The sequence below is a fragment of the Ambystoma mexicanum genome, chromosome 10 (assembly GCF_040938575.1).
Source record: "Ambystoma mexicanum isolate Mex_15411 chromosome 10, UKY_AmexF1_1, whole genome shotgun sequence".
NCBI lineage: Eukaryota > Metazoa > Chordata > Amphibia > Caudata > Ambystomatidae > Ambystoma > Ambystoma mexicanum.
The window spans coordinates 1,355,392,988-1,355,402,998 of NC_090932.1; positions in this window are offsets into that span (position 1 = coordinate 1,355,392,988).

The following is a 10,011-nucleotide window of genomic DNA, read 5'->3' on the forward strand; positions in this document are numbered from 1 at the left end:
TCCATATGAAGGGTTAATTGTGGAGATCTAAAGAAAGGGAGTAATTGACAGGTCACGGGACCAATCGCCGAGAAGATTTCAGGGAGGTGACTTTGATGGCAACAATTGTCCTTTCTTTGTTTTGTTTTTGGTTGCCAGGAGACGGAGGAGGAGGTTTTGAAGGAAGACGGTTGGAACTGGGCTTACTGAGAGAGGAGAAGAAAGGAATGAAGTGCCGTTGCACCGAGATGAGTCGAAGTTACTGAACTATATATAAATATATATCTTAAGCGATAGTTCGAAATCGCTAATGACTTTGCTCCATGTGAGACGGAGAGAAAGCAAAGAAAGGGAGAGTCCGCGTACGAAGGGAGCAGCTGATCTGCCGATGGGAGTGACTGTCGCGGAGCTCGGAGAGGGAAAATCAAGCCGAGCCGAGCAGCGGATGACTCGCTGAACCTCCCGGGAATAGAAAGTCCTTTCGACATCGGTGAAATCCAAGCCGATTAGCTGATCGTCTGTCCCGAACGAGAAGAGGACGCGACAGTGTCGGTTTCCTCGAAATACCCGGGAGGTGAGACAGAGAGAAAGTTCTTGCCGGATGATCGAGGGGATCGAAGACGATGTTCAGAAGAGGCGTGATCTAACGTGGACAAATACGAAGAAACGAAGCAGGGGAGTGTCAGCGGAGGAGCGTTGTGAATATCCTTTGAAGTAACGCACCTGATTAGCGGTAAGAGAGTGTTATGAAAGAACGAGCACCGCTATAAGAGAGATTGAACGGATGCAGTTAAAACCGTATGTAGACTATTTCTAACATTGAAAGTGGGCGCCGTTGCGCTGCATATTAGTTAAAGAGTGACATGCTACGAGTTATTGAGGAGATGCCATTAAACTAGTAACTGGATGCAAAACGCCGAAGTGCATGTTGAGAAACACTGAATAAGGAATATTATAAGAGAGAAGAGAACAAAGAGGGAGACAAGTATTAAAGGAAAGGAGAAAGGACTAGGTATCATAGGAACCTCTTGACCAGGGCAAGAGGAAGACAGGGAAAAGAACAGAGTCTGAATCAAGGGAAGGAGAAGAGATTCAACCAATACTATAAACGTTACAAAAAGGAAGACACGAAAACCAATAAAGACTTACCTGAGATATTCAGTTTCGCCTGGCCAAAGAGAACTCGATCCCCTCTAGAAGAAACCGGAGAACACCTGTATCCTTTTCAATGGGTTTATCTGAAAGAAAACACAAACAAGTTTATTAGAAAAGTTGTATGTTGATAATAAAAGTTAACTTGTGACTAAGTCTATACATTCTCCGTGGAACTGCATTTATTGAACAACATTGTGTCCAAACATCACAAACCCCTTGTAGGGATCTTTCATCATAATTTAATATGTGATGTCATCTTTGATGTCCTGGGTGTTAGACTTAGCAGTGCATGGTAGTGGCGTGAGCTATGGTTGCTCAGCTTACCATAACTGGTGGATTTCTGGGGGGTTTTGGTTTTACTTGTAACCATAAAATCCATTTAACAAAGTTTTTTCAATTAATTTTTATAGGTTTTTATTAGTGCAACTTAACCATAACATCCCTTTAACAATGTTTTTTCTGTGAATTTTAGAGGTTTTTACCAGTGCACCCTAATGTTCTACAACTTCCTAATATAATACATACACCCAATATAGCAGCATTTTCAGCCAATCTAGAAGGTTTCAGGTAAAAACTGTGCCATTACCCACCTCCTTGCAACATGTGTAACACTTCTATTAACATTCTGCAACTTTTTAACACTGTTTATTGTTTGCCGACGTTACCGGACGTCTGACGTCACCACATACTTTCCGGAAATTGTCACATGACCGCATGCCGCACGGTGTGATGACGTGTTCGCGAATGGATCCATGCTTCGCAAACAGCTTGAAGCTGCATCTTCCGCTGATCTAGGAAGTTTCAAGTTGAAAATGTACCCTTGCACAGCTCCTAGACCTATTCTTACTGATTTTCCATCTGCAAACCAGGAGAAAGCATATGATTTTTTTTTTAATTATTTGTTTATGGTTTGCAAAGCAAACATTTACCAAAATAATACAAGAAATCACGTGAGTAAAACATACATTTCATAAGACACTTAATCCAACACTTCGTAAAACACCATTGGCATGAAATTAAAATTAAGTTTGATTCCAGTACATAATATAGGAGATTTTCATTCATATTTTTCCGAACCATTTGAAAAATCAGATCAAAGCTACAATGACACTCAGTAAAACCTAAATTGTGGATTAGATACAAATTACTGTGCGCTAATTACCAAACCTATTTAGTCTTCAATTAGAAAGGGGACAAAAGATCCAGCAGAAGGAGTCTCAATAAATGTGAACCTCCCACAAACGGTTCAAATTGCAGTGAAAATGTAATTGAAACTGTTACAAGACAATCTCCACGCTTGGAACTAGCATTCTCAGTAAGTCCAAAAATAACAACACACTTAATCAATCATAAGATTCTTAGGAATAGTCCAAACATTGACTTGAGAGTAGTATTCTTGTATTTAAGTTGTGCAATAGTCCATAGATATAGCCAACACGTGTTTCGACAAATTTGGTCGTTATCAAGGCTATGCATATCCATTAATACCAAAAAAATCAATCAACATAAACATAGGCATTGTGGCCATAATGTTGAAAATAAATAAAATTATTGCAACATTGAAATCAAAAAATTATGTGAAATTAAAAGAAAGGTTTTGTTAACACATACCACACAAGTTGTTGTCAATTGGTGAAAGCAAGCAACCATGGAGAAAATATAAAAACAAGAGAAAACAACTTCAGTTCACAATTGATTTCAGATATAGAGTAATAATTAAATTGAGAATTTCCACGAAAAAGGTTTGTTTAGAAAGTAAAAAGAACCAAAGTATATATGTGCACTAGTAGGTAATCAGACCAGTTGACCTCCTATTTAGAAGTATGTGAAAGATATCATTTATAACACCCCTGTGTCAAATTGAGAAGGAATGATGCCCTTTACCAATGTTGATCATCCACCATGGCATTGCCCAATAAACTTTTTTTTTTTCATAAACAAAGATATAGGATTCACCATTGCCCAAAAAACAACATGCAGACACAGTGTGTTTGGGCTTACCCTCTGCGTATAATTTGCGTGCAAAATTCTGTAAATGAAGATGTGAATAATTGATAAGTTGCGCTACTTGTGTAGTGGTTTAATGATACAAGTATGGATTAAGTTCAATGATTCAATTCTATCAGTATTAAAAGTTGCCCACCTCAAAAACCTATCGGTCTGACTTCAAAGCAAAATTGAGTTTTTCTTAAATTGTAGTAATGGTCCTTTGAGTCATTCTCAGTCCTCTTTAAGATAAAGAAAGTAAAATGAGTATTGTAATTGCTGTTAGCGAGCACGTTTCTATAATAACTTGTGAGAGATAATGTAGGGATGTAAAACATCCATTTCCCTGTTTCCCTAGCTTACCTATTTAATGGGATTGATCCCAGAACACCATCATCCTTGGTCTTTCTTGACGTCCTCTCTAATGATGTTTCCGTGTTATGGGCAAAATCGCGGGATATCGAAAATGGCAGTTACGTTTTACTTGATGACATCACGCGTACTTGAATCAATAGGATTTATGGTGTGATGGATTTGAGACATTTCGGTACTATTTATGATTGACCATAGTTTACGTGGGTCATGGCCCCACATTGCTGGCAACATTAATTCCCCATCTTTTTGAGCAATGGAGGATCTATGAGCACTCAAACAATTTTCGTAAGTTTGTTTACATTTTTTATCATATGCGTGAGTATATTTATACTAACAGTACTTTTTTAAGCACACACATTTCTTTTCTTAAGTAAGCCCTTTGAGTTTTAATTTCGATATCAAATACATGTTTAGTGCATTTCGCCATGTTGTGGTTACTAAGAAACATAACTTTCAAGTGGGTTTGTATTATAATCTTGTAACAAGTTAGTGTTAAGGTTCTCATTTTTATATGGGGTCCATTTAACCCTTGAACCTGAAGTATTCACCTCTACTTTCTCTGTGAATAAGCACACGTCACCATTTGTCTTTTCCCACAAGAAGTGGAAGGACAACACTGCATGGTCACTCACCTCAGAATGATGCACACACATATTACTTATGACACTCAATAGATCGTTACTCACAAACATATCAATTATTAAACTGAGCCCTCTCACATACCAGTTAGGAGTGGTATTAAAAATGACTTGTAACCCCCAACTTTTGACAAAATCTAGCCATAGACTGCCTCTGTATCTTTTGTTCGTAGATAGCATCGTGGAAGACACAGTATTAGCAATGTTCCATATGCCATCACCATTATGGATATTACAATCAGCATTCAGATCACCCGCTATCATTATGCCCCCTCTGGGATACAAATCGAGCCATTTCCCTATAATTGTATTTAACTTCTCAAATAGATTTACAAGCTGTGTGTCACTTCTTTCGGTTGAGTTCCAGTATATATTTATCATTATGATATGTGCGACGACGTGTTTAGTTATGATTTTAAATGCAGCGGCAATGGCACAATCCATTATTATAGATTTAAATTCCCACACAATCGAGAGATCTACCTGGTAAACCAATGCCATACCGCCTTTAGGGCGACCTCTTATGCCCTTTGTTGCAGGTAAACATATAATGATAAAACCGTCTCACATCAGGTCAATTGAAGCCCATGTCTCCTGTATTAGGATAAAGTCAAACTGTTCTAGGATTTTACAGATATTTTGATTTTCCACAATATGCAGACACACCCTAGTATTCCATGACACAAGGCTATAACATTTAGGGACGCTAAAGTAGTTTATTTACTAATTTCAATTGCTCGATTGATTCTCTCAATGAGAGTGCCAACCATCTCCACTCATGCATATCCTTCAATTGTGAACTAGCTTCTTCAATGATCTAGGAACCGGCTTCCTGGTGTTGATTAACACCTGTACCTCTATTCATATATGCGGCTCTAGACAAATTCTGTGTAGATTTCGTACCTATCGGCTCTTTAAATGGAATAACATTGAAGCCTTTCTTTTGAAGGGAACCAACCTCCTTCATTATTAGGGATCTAACCAGTGGCGATGGAATTAACAATCTTACATGATCATACCTGTAGTTGTGGATAAAATCAACAAGTTAAATATCAGCTGTGGATATCAATCTAAGTTCAGGTATGCCACGAAACAGGTGGAGTATATATGGCCTATTGAGTGACCTTGGGTCACCTTCCTCAAACACACTATACATAATCAAACTTGGCACATCCTGGAGTGCAGGTGCTCTCAGACAATCAGGTACTATCATGTTAAAGTCAGATTTAAATCGTGTTGCACTGGCCTCAAAGGGTTTAGGGTAGCTCCACTGTGTCTCTCCTCCACCCCGATTATACTCCTTCTGATTATTACCAGTTAAAACCAATCCCTGGACTGATTTATGTGCAAATTTGCAACATGGTTACCCTTGACTGAGGAGAGCAACTCACTACCAGATGTGCTTTGATTCGTATCCTGCAGTTTTTTATTCAAAATGTTCTCTATGAGAATGCTGACTGAGGCAAGCGATATCCCACTTTCATTGGTTAAATCAATCGCTGGTGTAGTTTTCAGGTCTTGATTACACGTACACTCTGTTTTTCCAGTCAAAAAGTCAAGATGACAGGTATTGGTAAAGTAGGTTGTGATGGATGATCTATCCCACTACCTGTACTTACAGTGACATTGTACACACTGGTAGGAATTCCCTCCACAGGGCCTATACCAAGATGATGCTCCATAGGGAGTATCTGATTCAAACCACTGGGTCCTGCGGACGTAGGTGTATTAGCCTGTGACACAACATCTGGATTTTTAAAGATTTCAAATATATCCAGCACCCCTCTTTTCATTATTTTCAGATTCCTGTCGATCCTATCGGAGGTATCTTTATGTATAAGCACATCCAACAGTGTCATTGTCCATTCGGAGTACTCATTCTGTGTACCACACTTGGTATCCTTATTAACATTAATTATTTCAAGTAAGCAATTATGTTGCTATCAGGCGCATTTACTGAGTGAGTAGTAACTTCCTTTTCTTTTTGGCCAACCATCATAACATCGGGAAGATCCGTGGTGCGCATAAACTTTTATTATTTAGTACGCTTGGATGCACTAGCCTGTTTACGCCTTTATTTATTTTCTTTTTGTTTTTAGAGAGTTTCACCAAACGGAGAGAACTCACTATCTTTTACACATAAATCATCATTGATACAATCTGTCTTGGTTTGCACTGCATTTATATTTTCTGAAACCTTGTATGGCATTTCAACAACAACTACTGGTGCTAAAGTGTAATTAGAATTGTCTACTGCTGGTGGTCGCCATATTTGATATCCCTTGTTTGTCACCACCCATGGTGCGTTCATCGCAAAACAAGGATTGAGATGATTCAAGAAATCATCCAATTTCCCATCTCTGTTGGTAGACTTTGCTACTTCCATCTCCAAGGAGCAAATGTGTGCACATTCGAGCAGATCGTCGTCAGTGTCTGATGAACCTGGCAATGGTACAGCAGCAGTATGTGCAAGGCTCATACGCCTCATCGTTACAGAAGGGTTTACATTCATTTGTTTCACTTTCACATTTTTACGTGACATGACTCTTGAGATTGCACAAACTGCTTCAAACAAACTCTCACATAGGCCAAAACCAGCACATATACTAAAGCACTGTGCGCTGAATTGAGACAATAGAGGTGCTATGGTAAAAGTGGGCATGTCCAAGTGTTTGCAGTTCAAATCCCCTTCTTAGTACATCATGAGCACAGACATCCAAAATCCAGAAACAGCTTTCCAGGCACAACAGGCCACTTCACTGGGGCGTGCACACGCATTTTGTATTATGCTAATGGGAATAATGGACAATTGTATGCTAGAGAAAAATGGTAAAGAACAGAAACCCTTTTCTGTCCCAAATACCTTTCTCTAGCATACAATAAGGACCATAACCCATGGATCTTCATAACTATCCGCGGTATCCGCATTCCCCTTTCTAGGCCATGCATTAAAAGACCCGGATGGCACGTGCACACCAGCGCACAGGACAGCCCGTCTGACCTTTTTACTTTTATATGTGTAACACTCCTTCATTGCCAACTTTCGAACAGTCACACATCCATACACCAATCACTTCCAAAAACTCTAAATATAACCCTACATATTAAACTTCCATACACCAACTGCCACTTAGCAAATGCACATACGCATTGTGCAGTGAGAGAAGTGCATGAATAGAAGGGGCAGTATGGATGGGCGCCCAGGAGGGAAATGCCAAGGCATGCCAAGGTGGGAGGCCACTAGCTAACTGCTGGGGCAGAGGAGTGCCAAGGGTGGGATGCATCTTAACCGTATCCTTCTTACAAAGATTTTTCTGCCATTTTAATAGGTTTTTATAATTAAAAATGTTTCATGATGTTACATCACTGTATATAACTTATTAATAATTCCTCTTTTAATATATAAGAAAGAACTAAAAGCCCTTTTAACAAAAATTTTTTGCAACTCATACTTATGTCAATCGTCATCAACAGTGCATGCAAATCATCATTGAATTTCCTGTGGCATGAGGCTCACCAATGATCCCAGCTCCACCAAACCACCCCTATTATTTATTGCACCTACCCTGAATACTAGCTCAGTGTCCACTATATCCTTATAATGTGACCAAAGGCTAATCCTCAGGGCTTTCAGACATGGCCAGCCTCCAAATCCATGGGGCATGGGCTTCGGGCCATGCTGCATTCCCCAATAAGTAAATCAGAGTGCACATTTGCCAAAGGCCAGGCCAACTTCCCAGACACCAAATTAATATCACTAGTTTTTCCACTTATATTCTGACACTTTGTAAAAATAAAACACAAGACAGATTTGCAAAACCTTCTTTAGGTCCTTGCTGATACTCGTCACACAATTTTGTTGTAATAACTGACATTTCTGGGGCTTTTCGGTTACAAAACAGGAGTAAGTCAGCCCACTTTATTCCTCACACTCGATACCATAACACTTCAAATTCATGGAATCCAAGATTTTCAGCCAATCCAGTGCTCAGAATAGACCTTCAGCCAATGGATCCAAGAGTCTCCCAAAACCCATACACTCTGCCTCCTCAAACACATAACCATCTTCAGTGCTCTCAGCAAACAAAACACCTGCTACCCTCTCTTCCTGTACACCACACCCAGGAAACCTGATTGGCTGATTTCCCGAAATATGCGGACACACACGACTGTTTGCTTTTTCCACAGTCACCTTTACATGCCAGGCATCCTTAAATGGCCCGGATGGCACATGCAGTGTCCGTGGACGGAATGTCAAATCGAAGGGGCCTGGGGATTTTTTAACTCAATTTCAGTTAATTATTCTTTAAATGGTAGCTCTGAAAATAACCTTTTGTTTTTGGGGGTTGGGGGGTTTGTTAAACACCTTTTTTCCCTTGTCTTGCTTTTATGCACAGTAGTACTGTACCCTCTACATCTTCCCTCCAATTTTCTTACAGGAACTGTTTCAATGCATTCCTAACATTGTAAAGAAAAATTGCATTTCCGTCATCTGTGAAATGAATTCCATCTTCAAGAAAAATATTCACACCATCAAACCTTATATTGTCATTCTCAGAAAATGACATTCCTGCAGAATATACAAAAAGCAGATACAGCTTTATTGAGCAGCTGCTGCGATTCTTACATTTGTACACTGAAAAGGTTTACACATCTCCAGGTTTGCCTCCGATTTATTTGAGAAAAAATAATCATTGCAGCAGGAAACAGTTTCATTAGACTTTTGAAAGACTCTTTCAGGGCAACTTGTAAATACATTTTAGCCACATACCCCAAACTGTTCCCTCCACCATGTACAACTATAATGTCTGGACATGTAAAGTGTGTCATGCTCTGACAGAATGACAGCAAGCTTGCCCAATTCAACCCACAAACTGCATTCCACAGAACGTCCACTTTTTGCAATCCAATACTTTCACAGATGCCATGATTTTCAGCATACACCTTCAATGACTGGATCGAAGAATCACCCAAAATCCATACACTCTGCATCCTCAAAGACATAGCCATTTTCAGTGCTATCAATAAACAAAACTCCTGCCACCCTCTCTTCATGTACACCACACCCAGGAAACCTGATTGGCTGATCCCCTGATGTCCGCGGTCATCCACGACTGCCCGCGGTCTCCGCGGTACCCTCTCCATGGCAGGCATCCTCAAAGGACCCAGATGTGGCATGTGCCGCACACGGACAGAACGTCCAATTGAAGGGGGTGGAGAGGTTTACACTCAATTAGCACAGGGTAGCCCTTTTACCCTTTTTACTTTTATTTGTAACACTCCCTCATTGCCTGCTTTCAAACAGTCACACATCCAACCACCAATCGCATCGAAAAACTATACGTGACCCCGTTGTCTCAGTCCAACACCTCAGATGTATACTTCAACTCTGAGAGTACATATCTCCTGTTAATCACAGCCATCTGCATCAAAAACTACTGTAAAACTATGTAAAATGTCTATTTGCAGATTCCACAACATTTGCATCTAACAAGACATAGTACAGGTATGCTTATATTTTTTAACATATTTTTTCAACTCTTTTACAAACATATATATACAGGGTTCCTGCTACTTACCCTGTAATGAGTTTCTCAATAAGCATATTTGTGCGACACCTCTTAGAAATCTGAGACTAGGCTCTAGATTCCACTATAAAATCCACCATTCAAACTATTATCTGCCCAGGATCTCCCTACTAATGCAACCTCTGCTATCAACACTTTGACCTCTGATCTAAACATCCTCCCTAGTAGACATGACAGTAGCTTCACTGGCTCCAAAACTCCACCATTAAAGGTGCCTTAATCAATGCTAGGTCACACCCAGCTCACGCCCTTGACAATGCCGACTTCATCACAACGGAAGATTTGGACTT